Source organism: Ambystoma mexicanum, chromosome 6p, assembly GCF_040938575.1.
Source record: "Ambystoma mexicanum isolate Mex_15411 chromosome 6p, UKY_AmexF1_1, whole genome shotgun sequence".
Lineage (NCBI taxonomy): Eukaryota > Metazoa > Chordata > Amphibia > Caudata > Ambystomatidae > Ambystoma > Ambystoma mexicanum.
The window spans coordinates 1,278,818,847-1,278,839,569 of record NC_090935.1 but is presented as its reverse complement, the minus strand read 5'-3'; the positions used below and the strand labels follow the sequence as shown (position 1 = coordinate 1,278,839,569).

Sequence of the window (20,723 nt, the reverse complement as noted above, 5' to 3'; positions counted from 1 at the left end):
AAGTTACATGGGTTCCCCGGTTGAGTAAACACACCCTGATATCTGATATACAACCCCACCGCTGCGCTGCACATCCTACGCACAAGTGTACTCAAATCTGCCTTCGGGTGGCAGATGGTCTGGAGGACTTGTGTGGCCATTTCCCAGCCGAGAGGTTGCACAATTGAATCCATGAATACATCTCATGCCGCACAATAGTGGGCGTGCGAGGGACTGCCTGCATGTTGTCCCTAGGAACACCTGCTTTTTTGCATGTTCTTCCCCATTTTTGTTGTTAAGCCCCCTTCCGAGTCCTTGGCACAAGCCACACCCACCACGCTCTTTGTGGAGTCTCGCGCAAGGCTCTCGACGGCTCGCACACTGCTGAGCCATTGCAAACTCAACGCAAGTGCAGGAAAAGTACCGCACATTCTATTCCATGAATCGATGAAGGCGAATTTGGGTGCAGTCGCGCGCGCAAGTACCCTATTTTCCATGCAGATGATTATATGAATCCAGCCCACAGCACTTAAGTTGTTTACAATGTTCACCAGAGGCATCATCAAGAGATTTGGGCTGTCAACCAGTGTGGAACATTTGCTTAGCACCACAAGGCAGATTATTGGGGAGCAGGCTGTGTGTGGGCCCCCAAAAGAGCAATGTCTAATTAGCTAGATTCATCTTGGAGGCGCTTTTGAGCATCCATTAATTCCTCTGACTCAGACATGCCCAGGATTTTGTGGTAGCCTCTATAAGGACAACATCTCATCAGCTTTATGAATGGATTGAATGGAAGACCAGCCAGGGTAGTACCCTGTGGTGCCCTGTGGCCCTGGACATGTGATGAACTGAACACCAGCTTTAACGGGGGGGGGGAGGGTTGGCGAATGGGCTGAATCCATTTGCGTTGCGTGCCTGGTCTTGGGCGTCAAGGGACATTATTGAGGATTGGAGGCGTGAAAGGCAGTAGTATCTCTTACAGGATCCATGGCATCCATCTTGCATCACAGGTCATCCAGAATTGCCTGTCTGAGCTTAGTCAAAATATGTCATTTGAAGAAGTAATCAGATCAGTCAGTAATGCTCATATAGTCATCACCTGAAGCAAAATTATTGAGATAGCCTGACCGACAACAGTCAAAGCCACAGCCGATACTGCTCTTTCTGGTCGGGTCCATTGGTTGAGGTGAGCAAATCGAAGCAACTTCCACATGAACTTGCCCTGGCAAAACATACGTGTAGAGCCGATCCTCAGTCAATGTTATTGTTCTATTAGCATGCATGTTCTAGGTTTTGAATGTCTAACCATATGCATGAAACCTTCCACACCTTACAAACAATGGCACTTTAATGAGAGTGTGGTTCTCAGCTCATAATATGGTTTTCATGTTAAGGATGGCCGTTCAAAGAACGTATCAAAAATGTACCTTGACCCAGGGCTGACCCAGTGCAGTGCTCGCAGCTTGACAACCCAATTTTACGAAGGATGAGGGCAAGAAGGGCGGGGGTTGATGCCCCCTCCCAGGGAACTCTATGCACACGGTTTATTTCAATTCCCTTGTCAAAGCACATTAGGTGAGTCAGAAAAAACGGTTATACAGTTATGGGGCTTCACTGCAGGGATAACAACAGCAACAATTGCCAGTTTTCAGTGTGCCCATGAAAGCAGAAATGTGTAATGTCCTTGTTGGCCCGGTCCGCAGCTACTGCATCTCATCAAGTCGCCCCATAATTAGGCCTGTCCATGTTCTGCATGGCTCCCCAAACAATGATGCCCATTTAGCATATGTTGTCTGTTTTCAAAATGGCGCCAAACTTTTCATAAGATAACACGTTTATAATGTAGATGCACCTATCATTTGAATTGAGATGTTGCAGTTCCCACTGGTTTGCAGAATCCCATTGAACAAGCCAGACTGTGGTTCATAAAATAAAGATATAATGCCCGGTTTACTCCGGATACGAAACATTGTCACCTTCACAAGTATAACCTGGCCTGCTCCCTCTGATCACCACAGTGGGTGCGTTACCTTTTGAAGAGCAACTTTCGGATATGTGATCAGCCTTATACTGCGTGCATCCTGCTGTGCGCCACGCGGCATGCGCCATGAAGTCAGACGTGCGTCCTGTGTTCCAGGGAAAGCACATTGTTTTGCTCATAGTACATTTTTAAAGGGCAATGCTCGTTCATTTTTAATGCTAAAGTATTTAATATTCAATATTTTATTTTGACTGCCCACGCTCGTTTTTGGTCTAGGGAAAAGAGTTCTGAGAGTTGGCTCCGCCTCTCTGGTAGCGGGCGGTATAAATAATGCAATACGGGAGGAACGAAAAGCCACTTGAGGTGAGCGGAGCAGAAATAGGACTTGTGTCCCCATATGCAAAACAGGAGCACATTAAGCTGAAAGAGTGAAGTGTGAGTGCAGCGGCCATTCGTTTTTGTGGCCGAAACATGTTGTTTAGTTTAGTTTACTTTAGTTTAGTTTATTTTATTACTTATATAGCGCACCTAACTCAAGGGTAACTGGGCCCTTGAACTTGAATACATAGTAGGTTACATGGTAAAATACATTTGAAGAACAGATTTACAGTTACGAGATTACATAGTCATAACAATGACAGTGACAAGATTACACGTCTACAATAGATAAAGTATTTACAGATAGATTAAGTACTCAGGCAGGTTCTGATTTTAGCAAAGGGTGTTGCAGTCAGCCCAGGTACTTGTAGGTTAGCAGTAGCTAGAGTAAATGCTCATAAAAAGGTGTCCCGTTTGTGTGTGCACTATATACAGTGTGGGAATTAGTCTGATGTGCTAGTTGGTAGTTTGGGAAAAGAGCCAGGATTTGGTCTTGTGACAATAGACCTTTGGTGGGCTTTTCTATGTTTCACTTGCAGGGTATTCTCAGCTGCAGACAATGAATGGTGCTGGAGCTGGGGATTGAGCACTCATTCCCATATGGTGCCACGCGTTCTGGTCACTGAGCGTTGAGCATGTATTTGCTTCAAGTTTTCTCTCATGCCAGTACCCATGTATAATATGAGTACCAATGAGTACCAATTCCGGTTCGGTGATATTGTATGTCAATATGTTCTATGTAAGCGCTTTGGATTAAGGCGCTATATAAATAACACATCATTATAATTATTTTCATTATTATCATAGTATAAGGTTAGTATGAGTAGTAATCACGCTCGGACTGGCCTATAGGGCAATAGGCCATGGCCGAACCAAAAACACAAATGCTGATTTGGGCTCGTTTTTTGGCCAAATTGGGCCACTTGTTTGGCAACTGTGGGCCAGTTTGATGAGTTACTTCGCTATGTGGCTAGTAGTTTTCGCCAGAGTTTCTGAATACATTTTCTTTAAAATGCACAATTTGCATCACCATTTATTTAAAAAAACTTCCCCTTGGGTACGCTTCTAACAGTGTCACAAAAGGAATGAATAGCTATTTGCAACTGTGGGACACTTTTTCATCAGTGCCCGAGACAATTTTATGGTGCAGTCTGACCCTGCTAGTAACATGATAAATATGTATCTCGGGAGCCGGGAATGACCCTATTGGGTGGACCCACAAGCCTCTGCTTCATTTAGAACTGCTTGCTATCCCCGACTCATTACTCCTAGATTCAGAGGGGTCAGAGCTGGTGACTCTTGCTTCACAGTCATTGCAGTGAAACTCTGGAACGCACTGCGGCCAGCGATGAAAACGGAGCCGTCTGAATGGTCTTTCTGCAAAGACCTGAAAACCTGGCTCTTCACCTAGAGAGTTTACCTTAATAAGCTCTCTTCCACCACTATCCCCGACATTCATTGAACTATTTTGCACTATTGAGCACATTCCGGCTAGCTTAGGCATCTCATCAGGCCTAACGCAGCCAGAACTCAGTCTGAGTGTCCACCCTCCAGACTGAACACATCTGACTTCCTCAGCACCACTCCTACTGCTAAGAAGCAGCTATCATGCAACAACCACACCAGCTGCACACATATCCGTTGCGCCCATGCACCATATGACACTCTCTCTCTCGACTGACTTGAACTGCGATTTCCGAGGGCGTTCAACCTACCAGTGCTTTGAGATCATACCAATGATACATAAGGCGCTATATAAATGCCAAGTAACATAACATAACATGTTTTTTTCCTTACTGTATCCTGTACTGTAACTAGTGCCTTGAATCCCCTGGGTATAGAGCGCTTTACAATGTAATAAATAAATAAATAAAATGTAGTCTGCCATCCCTCTGTGACCCTAGCACAAATCCCAGTTGGATTCTCTAGACCGGGCCTTATATACCCACCAACACCCGCTGACTCGAAGACCTCCTCTCAACCACATCTTGGAAATATGAGTGGTGCATTATTAAGTCTGCTTCTCAGCAGTAAGTGTCTGCCCTAAGGTTTGCAATACTACCTCAAAAATTGAACAATTGGGAAATGTTTTGGAGAGGATGTGGATAGTATCAGACGTGAATACCAGTAGACGGATAAAGTGCTCCTTCAGTAGAGAAGGGGCTACATCTTTGGGTGGTTTTGGAACCTGCCAAAGTGGGGATGGACTTAACGTCTGGGTGTGTGGAGTTCCATGGTGGGGGCAAGCAAGCTGAAGGATTGAGAGCCAGGTATCACAGTGAGAGTGGGGAAAGAACGGTTGAGGAGGTCTTGAGGGTTAACTAAGTAGGGGAAGTAGGATATTGTTCCCTTTCCCTGTGCAGAATTTTAAACAGGTCTCAGGGCAAGGATGGTTAAGCAAATGCTCAGTCCCCAAAGCACAAACTACTTAAGAGATCGAAAGCAGCAGTATCAGAAGCAGGAGGATGCTCAAGGCCAGAGTTTGGAAGCAGCAGGATCGGAAGCAGGAGGATACTCAAGGTGTACGATAGGAAGCAGGAGGATACTCAAGGCGGGCGATCGGAAGCAGCAGGATCGGAAGCAGGAGGATGCTCAAGGGAGACGATCGGAAGCAGCAGGATCGGAAGCAGGAGGATGCTCAAGGCGGGCGATCGGAAGCAGGAGGATGCTCAAGATGGGCGATCGAAAGCAGCAGGATCAGAAACAGGAGCATGCTCAAGGCGGGCGATCGGAAGCAGCAGGATCAGAAGCAGGAAGATGCTCAAGGCAGACGATCAGAAGCAGGAGGATGCTCAAGACGGGCGTTCGGAAACAGTAGGATCGGAAGCAGGAAAATGCTTAAGGGAGACGATAGGAAGCAGCAGGATCAGAAGCAGGAGGATGCTTAAGGCGGGCAATCGGAAGCAGGAGGATGCTCAAGATGGGCGATCGAAAGCAGCAGGATCAGAAACAGGAGGATGCTCAAGGCAGGCGATCGGAAGCAGCAGGATCAGAAGCAGGAAGATGCTCAAGGTAGACGATCGGAAGCAGCAGGATCGGAAGCAGCAGGATGCTCAAGGCAGTCGATCGAAGGAGGATACTCAAGATGGGCGATCAAAAGCAGCAGGATCAGAAACAGGAGGATGCTCAAGGCAGGCGATTGGAAGCAGCAGGATCAGAAGCAGGAAGATGCTCAAGACAGACGATCGGAAGCAGCAGGATCGGAAGCAGGAGGATGCTCAAGGCAGTCAATCGGAAGCAGGAAGATGCTCAAGATGGGCGATCGAAAGCAGCAGGATCAGAAACAGGAGAATGCTCAAGGCGGGCGATCGGAAGCAGCAGGATCGGAAGCAGGAGGATACCGAAGGGCGGGTGATTGGAAGCAGAAGCAGGAGGATGCCCAATGTGAGGGAAGCATGGAAAGGTTGGATAGATTTTCTGAAACAGTGAGAAAGGATAGATGTACAGAAAGGTGGCAGAGGTCGACAGGTAGTGCGGGCTAGCTAATGGACAGATTTAAAAACTAGAAGTATGAATTTGAAGAGGGAGCCGTTATTTTAACAGCACCAATCAGTGTGAAGACAGTGAGGAAAGATAGGAGATCTGTAGGAATGGTGCAGGCAGCGCAGGTAGAGAAGTTGAGGATTTTGTCAAGGGGGATCAAAAGAGAGGAAAGGAAGGCGCAGCAGGAGGCTGGAGCAAAAGTCGAGATGATGAATCGAAGAGTGGAGATGAGGGTTTTAGTTGACTGAACAGAGAAGGAGCGCTCGACCATCCAGACTATTAAGCCCTTGAGAATGGCCACAGTAGCCATCGTTTTTATGAAGTGGTGAACTCTGGGGTCACTGTCAAAGCGGACCCCAAGGTTGCAATCCATAGGGGATTGTGACAGTAAGTCGGGGGATAAAGATATAGATGAGAGGAATAGGGGAAGAGGATTGTGCGATTAAGGAAGGGGGATTTAAAATATTTAGCCTATCAGCAAAATACATCAGGAGACCACAAATATTGTAGAAACAATACTCCACAAAGCATGAAGCCTGAGGAAGAGGATTACACAAAGACAAATGAAAGTAATTAAAGAAGGAGCAGACCTTAGATACGTGTGAGAAGCCACATGGAAAGAAGATGTAGCATCCAACGAACTATGCAGACATAGCACACCCATTACAGAGAACCCTGTCTTCTTCCCCATCCACTTTCTTTTTACTATGGCTTCTTAGCATGTGCAAGGCTTGCTGTTCACATAAGCCTTTTAAATGTACTTTATCCCACCATTTTAACATTTGAAGCATGTATGTTTTGCATTTCTGAAATGAAAGGATATACCAGAAATTGCTGAACAGAGATAAATGGGAAATGGAGCAAGGAGGCCGATTATTTCTCTCTAGGATGAGTTGTGCATGAGACAACAAAGGCCCATCCAGTGACTGATGGGTGATAGGCACCCCTTGAGAGAGTTTGTGGTTAGTGAGATGGCCTCTGGGAAGTTCTTGCATGAGTGAGTGTAAGAGGTTTTAACAGGAAACAGCACGCACACTGTGCACATACCGATAGGTCCCTGAGAGTTTCCAGTTCTAGTGAGAGCATACAGTGCAGGACATGTGCGCTTTATAGCACCGTAGATGGTAAGAAAATACTACATGTGTAATTGCCCACACCAAAGCTCAAATGGTGTTTGGCTGACACACACTATACAGTATCTGACTCCTACTGCCACTCTGTAAGGTTTGCTGGCACCCTTATTGTGTTAGAAACAGTGGCACATCGTCCACAGTGGATGCAGGGTGCTGAGATGCCACCCATTTTGAAGGACCCAAGGCCAGCCAGTAGAAAGGCTGGGCACGCCCTCAGCAGCCGAGAGAAGCTGAGGAACTGTGGCTGAGCAGGTTGTGTTATTGGGAACACAAGGTGTCCCCTGTTGTGGGTTACCCAGATCTGTATGCCCAATGGGCCGTGCAAGACTGGGGCATTATGCTTCCAAGCCTTGAAAGGCACTCAGTCTTTCTCAAGTCTAATATGGGCATATCATATCAATCCTCAACATCTCGCAAATTGCAAACTCATTTTACAATTCTTGCCTTTCAATGTTCATGCACCTGCGCCATACCAAAATAACGTTACTTGAGTTGATACCATCTTCGGTAGTTGTTTTCACTTTTGATGGTGAGGTATTATGCAAGGAATTAATGGTGTGATCTTAGGGTCTTCACAGTGTAGGTTGTTGAAGCTTCACATTAGGGTTCGTGGCGCATTATGTATTGGATGTCCTGTTAGAAATCATCCTGGCTGCAATCGGCCTCCCGCGTGCTGTAGAAAGACTGAGTTGGTCGAAACACGTGTTGGCTAGGGCATTCGTGAGGAAAGACTTCTCATGACGTGTTAATAATTCATGTATTTATTCTTCGTTTTTGGAAAAACTGTATTTGTTTTGATCCATACAAGGATAGAGCCATATGATAATTTTGACTTCATTAATTGTTATTATAATTGTCCAAACTGTACAAAGTGTGGTTTATGTGGGATACATGCATAATAAATGCACTCTGTAATAATGTGTGGATATGCACACTGATTCTGGTATACCACTTTAACTGGCATATATAGGCACAGCCACATGGGCATGATTTCTTAGAGTGGCATTAATGGCATTATAGGCAATGCAACCATGAGTGAGTTTGTGCTCACATGGGGACACTAGCATGTATTGCCACAGCCAGAATTGACATTTATTTTGTTTACAATAGCAGTGCTGGCAGTATGGGTAATGCAATCAGGGTTTTCTTACAGGAGAAAACCTCCATATATTAGCTCCATATATTAGTGCAGTGAGCATGTTTTTTTGTACAGTCGATTGGTAGCATTATGATTAAAGTGAACATGAATGTATGCTCAAGTTAGAATTATATTGTACACAGGCAGAGCAAGCATGGGCATAATAGTGTTCGTATGTGTGAATGCTGGCATATATTGTCACAGCAGGTATGGACATTATTTCTGGGAGTGGTGTCACAGTATTTATAGGCATAACAATTATGAGTGTGTAATAACAACAAAATGTGGATTCATATGGGCACAGACAGTGTGGGCCTGCTTTCTAAGAGTGGCATTACTGGCATTATGGGCAAAGGACAACAGGATGTTTGCATGAGGAAAAACGGGCATATATTAAATGAGACAGCCTGGATATGCTTACTTAAAGTGGAATTACTGGCATTATAGGAAAGCAAACATGAGGGAGTTGCTACATTGGAAAACTGGCATATATTGGCACAGCCAGGGTGAACATTTTGTTCCTACAGTGGCATTTCTAGAAAGATGGGTAAAGCTAACATGAGTGTGTTCTTGTATTGGAAAACAGTAATATATTGTCACATGTAGCATAAACAGATTTCGTAGAGCCACAATCCTGGTATTATGGGCAATTTTGCAACAGAATACTGACATGTATTCAGGATTAGGATGGATAGTCTTGGGGGAGTAATATAACTGGCAATAAGGTCACAGCAGAAATGAGGACGTTCTTACTTCTGAAAACTGGAATATGTTGATGCAGCCAGCTTAGACATGCTTTCTTAGAGAGGCATTATTGGCACAATGGGCAAAGAAAAAGGAAGGTGCTCTTCTTTGGGAATACTAGCAAATATGCATGCAGCCAGCATGGACATGTTTTCTTGAGGGTGGTTAATAGCATTATATGCAACGTCAATATGAGTGTGTAATTGCATGAGAATACTGACAAATAGTGGCAAAGCCACTATGACCCTGTTTTCTTAAGAGTGTCACCACTAAAATTATGGGCAAAGCAAACAAAACATATGTGTTATAACTTGGGAATACTGGCATATATTGGCACAACTAGCATGGGCATGTTTTCTTAGAGTGACATTACTGGCATTAGGGCAAAGTAAGCAGGAGATGTGTTGCATGTGGTGAAACTGGCATATAATAGTGCATCCGCAATGGATATGTTTCTTAGAGTGCCATTATAGGAAGACAAACATGCATGATGTGTTTTTTCACAGTGGTGTTCATGTCGTTATGGTCAAAGAAAACATGCGTGTGATGTTAGATAAGGATACTGGGATAAATTGCCACAGACAACTTTGACTTGTATTTTTAGAGTGCTTTTACTGGTAATATGGGAAAAGTTAAAATTAGTGGGTCATTTCCTACGAATATATGCTTTTCTTGACACAGACAATATGGGACTGTTTTCTTAGAGTGGCATGAATGGCATTTTGTAAAAAGCAAACATGGGGTGTTCTTACATGGGAAAACGTGCATACATTGTCACAGCCAGCTGTAATGTGTTTTCTTAGAGTGATATTACTGGTTTTTATCAGTAACGCACACATAAGTCTGTTTCACATTGGAATACTGGCATATAATGGGACAGTCAGCATGGACATGTTATCTTTTAATATCCTTCCTGGTCATATCAGCAGAGCGAACATGAGTGTGTCCTTACATGGAAATACTGGCACATTTCCGTGCAACCAGCACCGACATATTTTCTTAGAGTGGCATTGCTGGATTTATGGAAAAACAAAATATGAATGTGTTCTTAAGTTGGAAAACGAGTGCATATTGCTGCAGTTAGCACAGGCATGTTTTCTAAGAGAAATATTACCTGCGTGTTGAGTATAGCAAACGTCAAGATGTTCTTAGACCTGAAAACTGGCAAATATTGATGTATCCAACATGGACACGCTTTAATAGAGTGCCATCACTAGCCCTACTTACAAAGCATACATACGGGTGTGCGTGCATGCGAATACTTCAATAAACTGAAACATCTGCAATGGACGTGTTTTATTGCATGTGCATTGATGGCAGTAAAATCAAAGTTAAAGTGAGTGTTCATACTCCATGGGGATACTGGCATATACTAGTACATACATCATGGAAATGTTCTTACAGTGACATTACTGGCATCAAGGGTAAAGTCAACATGCATGTGTTATTAGGTGGGATACTGACATAAAAATGCACAGCCAGCATGGATATTTTATATTACAGTGGCAATACTATCATTATGGGCACAGCAAACATGAGGGTGTTCTTAATTGGAAATGTTGGCATATGGTGGCACATACAACCTTGACCTGTTTTCGTAGAGAGTCAGCATTGGAATTATGGGAAAAGAAAACAGGAATGTGTTCTTACAAATTTACTGTCATGTATTGGTCAGCCAGCATGGACATGTTTTCTTACAATTAAATCATTGCCATCATGTGCTAGAAATTGGAGTATTCTTAGTCGGAAATCTAACAATATAATACAAGGCCAGATGTACGTTTGTCTCTCTATGTTTGTCCGATGCAGTCATAGCTTGGCCTGTTGCCACAGCTAGAGGGAGATGTTGCCTTAGGATTTACAGTGGTCCAATTTGCATATCTTCACCTGTTGCCACCGCTAGGGGGAGCTGTTGGCTTAAGATATATGGTGGCCCTATTGTGTCAACAAAAAACTGCACTTCGGCCATGTACAGGGAGGGGTCTGTACACTAGTACTAGTATATTTGGACAAACATAAGTTGGTCGGGTCTTCTAACACTGGCAATACTGACATTATGGGGAACAAACAAACGGAACATATCTTGTTACTTTGAATGTATTGTGGGCAAAGGCATCATGAACATGTGTTCAGAGCTGCTCCTGTCCACTGCCGGTGGCTTGGCATCTATTGGGATTGCTCGTGTGCTACCTTTCGTTAGTAAATGTTATGGCCTTGTAGCCCATTTTTCATAGTCAAGTGACCTGTAAAAAGCTCCCTTTCAACACAACATTTGAAAATATGTCTTGAGTGGAAAATTCCCATTGCTTTGTGCAGGCTACCGTGCGACGCTTGGTCGTGCGTGCACATTGCAGGGACGTAGTGCATCTCCCATTAGAAAAATGAAAAGATCAACAGCCAGCACCATAGACAGCTGCCACTCAGCCGCTAGCCTCTGTTTCTCTTTGACACTGTTTCATTCTCTCGCATTTTACTTGGTGTTTCTTCCTGCGTATGGGTCACGGTTTGTGGCCGTCTTGTATTTGTAGAAATATCCCTATAAACTCTTCTGCCTATTTGCAAGTCTCTCTCTTTCTGCCTATGGGTGCCAGTCTGCCTGTGCCCCTTGCTGTGCCAGCGTCTCGGGGTAACTGCACTTCCATATGCCTGTCTCTACCTGTGTCTCTGTGCATTTTAGGTAACCTCCCCTCCCCCCACGCTTTACCTTTCTCGTGCTAGGTCTGTCTCTGGGGTGCAAATTTGGCGCACACAGATTAAGCACAATAACCTGGCTCACATTTCGATTTTCAATACTCCTATGTGTCAAGGAAGTGATATGCACCGTTTTTATTTTATTTGTAAGTGTGCATTATAAAACAGGAGTTCATGAACTAGTGTTGCTCTCGCACCACAATGGCCAGCTAAGATGCGGCTCGGGAGGATAGCTCAGGGGCAATGCGCTCGCATTGGAAGCAAGACGGAGCAGCACAGGTTCGATCCCCGGGTCCGTGGCCCTCAACACTATAGGACAATTGTAAGGAGCTGCTGATCTCAATGGGTAATGCTAATGTGAGAGTCAGCAAGACTCCTCCCTTTTTAAGAGGACACATATGCTGTGTTCGTTTAACTTGTCCTGTGTTTGTCTTACACAATTCCCTCCAGGAAGATTGCTTACTGGAAGCCAACACATAGTATGTGCATTGTTCATTTTATTCAAAATATAGCCCTCATTGTCAGCACGCGTGAGCATTACAGGGAGGTTTTGGAACATAGTCGTTCACATTCGGGGAACGCTGACGTCAGAGGCGCGAGTAGAGGTGATAAGTCAGTCTGGGGTTCAGGGAGACTCGGGCTGTCTCCGGTCCTTGGCTGTGCTTTCCCTGTAATGTGTGCTCCCTGTGTTCCTTGTGTACGGCGTGTGTGCCACAGCTAGAGGGGGGTGTGGGACAGAAAGCTGAGCTTACTCCCCGCGGCCGCGCGCGCGCACACACACACGCACTCACTCAGTCATATGTTCTAATACTCTCACACAGGGTGAATGAAGGAGGAGGCGCGTCCAGCCAGAGAACCCCGACTCACATCAGATCTCCCCTGGACGTGGGAGGAGGCGCAGGTCTCGCAGAGAAAGAGGGAGCCTTCCCTTCTGCTGTCACCGGAAGAACACCTCCAGTCTGCAAACCATTCCCACTCTCTGAAAGGGGTGGCAAGGATCTCACGGAGTGGAGGAGAAATCCGAATGTTTTGCTGCTGGGAAACGGATCTGTTTTTGGTTTTGCTCACTTGCTGTTAGTGGCGACGCTTCGAGGTGTGTTGCTCCCTGGAAACAGTACTTTTTGTCATTTTTTTTTTTTTGCTTTATCCATTTTGTGGTGGGAATTCGGAAAGCACCAGAAAAAAAAAGGAACAGTGTGTCGGGAATTGGCAAGCAGGAGACGGAGAAGGAAGGCACCGCCAGGAGGGGGGAGCGTGGACCTGTGAGGCAGCGCTCAGAGAGCGAGGGAGACGCTCTCCCGGGCGCCTCGGCGTTTGCTGGCGGCATCCCTCTGACCCCTCTCTGCCTTGCCCCCAGACGGCATCGCCAGCCCGGAGGAGTCGTCATGGCGTCCCTCGCCCGCTTTACCGGCGTGTGCCAGCTCTTCGAGGAACTTGGAAAGTGAGGGCGACGCCAGGCGTCCCTACCTGCGGAGCCGTGCCCCTTCCCGTCCCAGGGAGCCCCTGTCCGCCACCCGCAACTCCCCGGGCAGACGTGACCCTGACAGGAGAGGCGGAGAGAGCGGGGGGCCCACCTGGTTCGTCCACACACGCAGGATTGCCTCGTTGTTTTGACTGCACAGAGCAGCCCAGGCATGCTCGCCACAGCAGCCGCCAAGAAGAGTGCACACTTCCATCGGCAGCGGCATCTTTGTAACCTTGCGGCGCGTTGACGAGTGCAGCGAGGAGTGGAAGGCTACCTCGCGCAGGTCTCCCTTTAACCGCGGTCTCTGGAGAGCGCTATAAAGGACTGGCGTCCCTCTTGCACAATGAGGCTGCCCTTCCACAAAACCCAGTAAGTAGTCTGGTGCGCGTCCCAGATCGGCCTGATTTTGCTTGTGGGGGCGGGGGGGGGGGGGTTCTCTTTGTGATGTCATTTTAGCCCTGGTCCCAGGTTGTGCCACCTTGTTTACCTGAAGCATGCCAGGGTAATTCTTCTTAAGCACGCACATGATCATTTTGGGGTCCAGTTTGAGGGGTAGAATGCTATTCGGCGAAACTATTCGAATCCAATCCAAGCCCTAACCCTCGCCCGCTCCCCCAAGTTCAGTGGAATGAAACGCACGCATTTTAAGCGCCGTTCGTGCTCCGGGCAAACAGTGGGCATTTTATTTTTTCATCCAGCGGGGTCAGTTTCAGTGTGCCAGTGAGGTCCACGGGAGGGGGGGGGGGAGTAGGGGCGTGTGGGTGGCATCCTTCAAGCGCCCTGCATCACCCAGGCATGCGCGCATGCAAAGGAGCCTTTGAGGTGAGAGGAGACGGCCTGGCAGGCAGTTTCACTTCTAAACTCCACACCCCGCAAGTCCGCAGAAGCCTGACTTTTTCTCGTCAGTTATTACAAAAACACGCTAGCTGCGAGAGCAGGAGCTGATGCCACGCACCCACCCCCACCCAGAGAGAGCGCCTGCAGTATCGCAGGCAAAAACACGTTTTTAGTCAAGCCCCCTTCCCAGCCACTTTTGGGGTACCACTTCCAGACTTCCAGTTTACCAGGGTTACTGCGTTGACTGTAGAGGCGGTGCGAGCATTCTGCGAATCATATCCCCAAATACCAACGCGCTGACTCGACATGTTATCATTCCATGGCAGCCAAAGGAAGCCAGCTGCCTATAGGACAAGGCGATGTCTTCATAACAATTACAATCAAACACTCTTTATGTGTTTTTATTTTGGATACTTGTGCCGCGGGAATTGGACGCGGCCTGGCGTTCAACTTCTTCATGACCTGTCATCGCTGCACGATTCCTCCCATTAGCCCCCTCTCCCAACAGGTTCCTCGCGCACCTGCCTCGTGCTGGCGGGGACGAGGTGGCCTCCGAAAGCAGGGGTTCAGGCTCCTCTCCTGCACAGGACTGTGCCCCACTGATGGGTCAAGAGTGCCTCGGAAGAGTAGGGGTGCTTGCACTCGCTCAAATAAACTCCCAGTCAAACAGGGCAATTCTCAACCTTGTCATTTGAGGTCTCAGAAGCAGAAGCAATCCGGCAGAAATGCTGCAGGAAAACCTGATCGCATAATTATCGATAATAGTATTGCCATCACTGTTTGTTGTGTTTCTGTTGTTGTAATCTTTCCATACAGCCGGCAACTCCTTTCCCCGACTTAGTCAAATAAAAGGAGGGCAGAAGGAAGAGAGGTATATGGATTCGTCAGTATTGACCCCACACTTCAAAAACACAACTTCTGAGGTGTTTTACAAGCAGTGCATTTACCTCCTAACAATTAAAATGCCCACAGATTATGCGTTAATCACAAGAAGGTAATTGACCCTGTTTAGAAAAGAGGACCCTCTGCAACTCAACTGAATTCTCTCCGCAGGAGGTGATGGCTCTTTTCGTTTTTGAGATTAGAACAGGTGTGTACACTCATTGATGGGTGCACTGGATAATGGCTTATGAGGAAGGTGCTCTAATCCCATGTATCTGGGTCTGCACCCCCTTTTTGAAGATGCAGCCTCTTTCACAGATCGGACTGACTCTTATTTTTAAGCCCACACCCCTTCTTTGGTGAGCATGCACCCTTGTCCTACTGGGAATCCACCTGTATTTTCCTGAGCCCGTGCCAATGTTTCTCAGAGCCTGCGTCGCCACCCCTTTTTCCGAGCTTGCTCTGTTTCCATTGGCATGACAAGACCTTCTTGGAAGTCCTTTGACAGAGTCCTTTGGTTTTGGTGTGCTTGTTGACACACATGAGCAGAATTGGGCGAGCCTTCCCCGACATAATTGTGTGCAGGTGGTAAGGACTCAAACTAAATGTTAATGGGGAAAACATTAAAGGAGAAGTGAAAGGGGCTCGAAAGATGAAGAAAAGGGGTCAGGGCGAGGTTCGGGTCCAGAAACATATCTACGGTGAAGATAGGCAAGATGGAGGAGTTACACAAGTTGGAAGGACCAGGAAGGAGTTGCGAGAGGATGGAGAAACCGTGGGAAGAGTGACAAGGATCACCAAAATGGAGGACAGTGGAAAAGCACAGAGAGGAGATCAGGGAAGGGAGGAGACGAGTAGAACAACAGGATGAGACCGCTTCTGCGTTCCCGGTCCAAGTCTCACTCTTTTAACCACATTGGGATTCATTCTACAGGCCATGCTTATTACATAGGTAAAACAGCTGCTCACAATATCCTCCCGGTGAAGGCTAGATGAATACGCGTATCCTGCTGTGCGGACCGACCGTGCAGCATGAGATGCTGAGACAGTCAGGAGTCAAGGAGGGAGGGTAGAGTGCCAGACCTTTGCTTCCCAGGAGATAGAGAGCAGAATGGGGCTTCTATCTATCTATCTATCGCATTCGTGACATTTGCTCCTGTGTTGGATGTGTGGGAGCGGTGTGGCCTTGTCTCACCTTATGGATGGTGTCAGTGACTGCAGTTCATAGATGGAGGGGTGAGCTTAACATGTTCTCACTGCCTCCTCCTCTGTCCATCCTCATTCCTTGCCCAGACAAAGATGCGCCGTACGGATCCCCATTTAATAGTACCGTTACTGCCATCCCGATACTCCCTCACACACCCGTATAAAGGATGAACAGTTGTGGAGATGGAAACCCCAGCATCACGTGCAGGAACTCAAGCTTGGTTTCAGATGTAGCCCCTGTAAACGGGGGTCGTTTAGAGCCAAGCTAAAAATCCTGGAAGAGCTTTGGTCTCTTTGGTGCCAAAGAAAACAAAAAGGAGTGGAGAAAAGGGCCTGTCTCGGAGGCGGGAGAGGGTAGTGCAGAGTGTGCTTGGTAGACTTTCCCTGCTGCTGGGCTTATGCCCATTACTCGGACTGGGCAAATGCTATGAAAGCAGCAAACGACGGGCAGTAGCTGGTTGCCACTGATAGCCACGGGGCAGAAACAGGCACTGACGTTGCTACTCTCCTTTAATGCAAGAGGAGCGGAGTAGGAGCGATGTGTGGCATCCAGCTTGGAGTCAGCAGGAGCAGGTGCACTCTGCTGTGATTTCACTCCCTACACAGATCAGGTCAGATCCCCCACTTAACTGCCAATTCTGTAACTGGGATGGGTTTATATCCAGGGTGTGTTCAAACCGATCCTCTTCCATAAAGAAGTGGATGGACATCCAGAATGTTCTTCCATCTGTTGTGCTGTTCTTCTGGTCTGTGCAGGGTTTCCTCTCTCGTCACCTCTTCATATGTGTGCTTCTTTCACTCACACTTTTATATTCGGATGTCTCTGGTGAGCGTCCTGCCAGATCCCCACCCCAGAGGAGGCATTCAAAAGTATCCCATTGGATTAGAGGCCGAGATGCGAATGGCCTGGGGATGAACATGTACCTGTTTCTGGGGATCTCTGGTACCTGCTTTTGTTTTACAGGGTCCCCACACAGGCCCTTCCTTGCCCGCCTGCAAACAGGGGTTTCGAAAGCAGAGCACGCTCAGGCCACTTACGTTCTTTCCGGTAGCCCCCCGCAGTGCTGCAGTCACAGAGTTATCGGGGGTTATCCATTTCCACGTGTCTATGATTTTGGGTTCCTCTCGACATGGCTGACACTGGAGCCTTTGAACATCAGGGCGGACGGTGGTAACCTCTAGGAAATGGAAGCAGGCTACAATGGGGCAAAATATGCCTCATCCAGTTCATATTATACAGGCATCAAGAATTGTGCGCAACAGATTTGCTGCATTGCTGTCTAGCTTGAACTATCTGCATGCAACGTTAACTTGAGCAAATCTTTATCACCCCAGTCCCTATTGCAAACCAGATCTGGTGCCTTTTTTGGTACGGCGCAAAGTGAGTATTAAGGCGAAGCCAGGTTCTTCCATTTGTCACCTTAATATATCATGCTGACAGCAACCCTCCATGGTGGGACTAGCTAGGTCGCCATGTTCAGTGTGATGTGTCAAACGCCCGCTTACTGGGGCTGCGCGTGGATCCTCACCATCACGCGTGGCTCAAAGAACAACGTACTCTTCCGTTTGAGCATCAATCGCCCGCCAACACCCCCGGTGGGAGAAAGCGCAAATCTGCAGCGGCTGCTTACCACGTTAAGCAATTTTGTGCCGCTTCCTGCTTGCCTCCTGTGAGATTTGCTTTTATTGTATTCCTGGAGGGTGAAATTGACAGCCTGGCCACTTTCATAAATTCAGCTGTCACGCTTTCTCATAGTATAAAAGGCAAAAAGTGGTGACTGTGCTGGCAGGGGAGCGCCTTCAGCCCCACATACAGAGGTCTCTTGTGTGAGAGCGAGGGGGCCCTCTCTGCTTCTTATTTTAGATTTCTCATTTGCTTAGTAAAGCAGAATATGTTTACCGCCTCTGGCCTGCATGATTTTTTTTTTAACACCATAGTTTCCAACTAAGTGAAGGGAGAAGAAGAAAATATCTATTCTTAGAAATCTGTCAAGGGGATCCGCAGCTCCCAGTTTGTGAAATTTCAACACTTGCAAGTTGCAGCAATACTGACCAAGAAGGGAGTCATGCAGCCTCTCGACACGTCCCTCAGGTTCTCCTATTAACCCTACTACTTTCAAGAGCTCAATTTATGCATGTGACAATACTTATCCCTCTCTATGTTCTTTTTTGGAGTTTACGCACTGAATACAGGTGACTAATGCATATTGGGGCTCAACCCACAATAAGGGGTGTGTGGCTGGTTTAATACTAGAGTTTAACCCTGAAAAGTTGAGTCAAGCCTTAAATGCGGCTGTTGATGCCTTTACGCTCGGCACGTCATAAAAACGGGTGGGGCTGATTTGTGGGGTCGAGCTCTGAATTCATACTGGGTAAAGGCCTGGATACGGGAGCTGGGCTCTGACTTCTGGGGTGAATCACTGAGTACCAGTGCAGTGGGGTGAGTAAAGTGAGTAATAGGAGGCTTCCCGAGAACCAGTGGCAGGCATAGCTATGCAGAGGTCCTGCTGCCCTGGACAGACCGCTCAGGATGTTTTACATAGCAATTAGCACGACTATTTTAGACGATTTACCAAAAACAAAACAGAGCGGTGCCTTTTACCGAAGACCATAATACCGAAAAACACTGAAATTATGAAATAAATATAAATACGGTAGTGGGGTAAGGGGTTAAAATGAGTCGGTGGGATTGGACGGGCGTTATAAGGGTAAACAATTGGGGACTTGGGTGGGGGACCCCCTCAAATAAAAATACAAAACTGGGTGTTTTTTGGTATTATGGTCACAATGCAATGTACCACTCTGAAATTTCCGCTGGTAAAATCACATATAACCCTATTTAGCCTGCTCCAAGCACTCCCATGTGTCTGAGATAAGGGAGCTGAGGCAAAGGGAGAACTAGTGATTTGACCAGGATCACACCGCTTTGGTTACCTGGGAAAGCCAGGGGTCAAATGTGATGTAGCCGGGTTCCAACAGGATGCATGTTTTCACGTTCTGTGAGGAAGTCCTGCGTACAGGGGCTGGCCCCTCTCTAATCACATTTGCGTCATGGTTGATGTTGAAGATTTCTGATAAAAGGGGGCACAACCTCAAAATACAACCCAATGGGTATTTGTATTGAAACGGTGGAAGTGATGCAGCGCCCATTTCCAGACACAGTGGCTGTCATTTTTTGCCATTTTGCTCGCGTGGTAGCTGCACCAGCTTAGTGCCCACTGCAGGACTACTGGCGCTTCACGGCACTATGGCGTGCACGACTATGTGCAGTGTTCTTGATATGGGGCGTGGGGGCGCTGGACGGGGCTTGCAATGGCATCTGGCCATCCTTCCCCTTGGCAGCACCGAGTGCGACTCTGCTTTTTAAGGCCAATCACTGCCGCTTGACATCAGCTGCGAGCTGTGCGGGGCGGGGTGGGGAGGCACATCTTGAAAGTGGGGTTTCCCAGTGTCTGCTGCTAGAGGGAATACCAGAATGCAGCCCATTCTAAATATTTCAGCAGAAGGTCTGTGCAAAGCGATATTTTATTTATGTTCTGCTCTTTCAAGAAAGGTTGCAAAAAAGCACTGAGAGGCTAAACGCTGCTGGCAGCAATTGCCTTTGAAGGACTGCCATGGTCCATGTTACCCAGGGGCCAGAGAAAAATGGAGCAGGGATCGTATGTAGGCGAACCAGTGTGCAATGTCAGATAGCTCAGCAGGTTGAGCGCTCGCTGCTGTGATCTGTACATGATCTGCAGATCACCGGTTCAAATCCTGCACGGCCAATTCAGCCTTTTAACCTTTCAAGGTCGATAAATGAGTACCATTTTTGGTTGGGTGATATTGTATGTAAATATGTGCTCTGTTAAGTGCTTTGGATAAAGGCGCTATATAAATAACACATAATTTTCCCAAGAGCCATCTTCCATCCCATGCCAAGGGAGGATAGCACAGGGGAGGATAGCTCAGGGGCAACTACGCGGAGCAACACGGGTTCGATCCCCGGGCTTAGAAACCTCTGGGTATTAATCACGTTATAAATAACCTATCATATCAAGTATTCTTGAATACCTGTGGCATGTGTGATGTCCCGGCAGTTTTCTAAGCATGCTGGCACTGTTGAAGCTAGGTTTGGCAACCCTCGCCAAAGAGAAAATCCAATCTGGTTTTCCATATAGCCGGCTTAAATATGCATGATAATCCTTTGCAGATAATGAAGTTCTTTGGAGATTATTTGCTGATGTCTTGGTCATCCTGAAACTGTGATGGGATTTTTCCATTTGGAGGGTCTGCAGCCAAGCCCTATCGCAGGCACGCCCGTGTTCCTTTCGGGGCAGCCCATCTTCTGAAGCTGGAAGGATCGGCCGAGGGTGCTATGAACTGCTAGTTGCTTATGCTCTGCGAGCAGTGTTTGCTTGATGGTGTGGACTCATGGTGGCCTGAGGGAGGCCGGTGGAAGGAAGTGTCAGGGGTACGATGCGGGGGGTGCAAGGTCTTGGCTGATGTGGACTCAGCCTGTGCACAGAAAGTCCCACCCTCCCGGGGGCGTTCTTTGCAGACTTTTGATAGTAAGCTCGGGAGCAGAAGCCTCATTCCATATTGGCTTCTATGTGACCCAGCTGGCACAGCCGTCCTTTTAATACCATATTAGATCCAAATCCATCATCAACACTCAAATTTCCCTTAAATTAGACTCACTTGCCCAAGCTAGAAACATTTGAGTACCGGTGCGTTATAAATGACTTATTATATCATATCATAAGAGTCCTCGGTTTTAATAAAAAATCGGCTGATGTTGGCTCATGTTGCCCGCCCCGTGGTGAA

At 47.1% G+C, this 20,723-nt stretch overlaps 1 protein-coding gene across 22 annotated transcripts in view; it reads left to right on the top strand.

Annotated features, from left to right (window-relative positions):
* PTPRD (protein tyrosine phosphatase receptor type D) overlaps positions 1 to 20,723 on the top strand; it is a 4,803,934-nt gene that overhangs the window by 3,748,015 nt on the left and 1,035,196 nt on the right. For 3 of the 22 annotated variants that reach the window (XM_069625953.1, XM_069625951.1, XM_069625950.1), the window contains exon 1: positions 12,328 to 13,361. The exons of 16 other annotated variants lie outside the window; for them this stretch is intronic. The gene's annotated coding sequence lies outside the window, so the exon portion shown is untranslated. Of the gene's footprint in view, positions 1 to 12,326; positions 13,362 to 20,723 lie in introns of those variants that run through there. 3 more of the 22 variants (XM_069625935.1, XM_069625952.1, XM_069625954.1) reach the window with 3 other exon arrangements.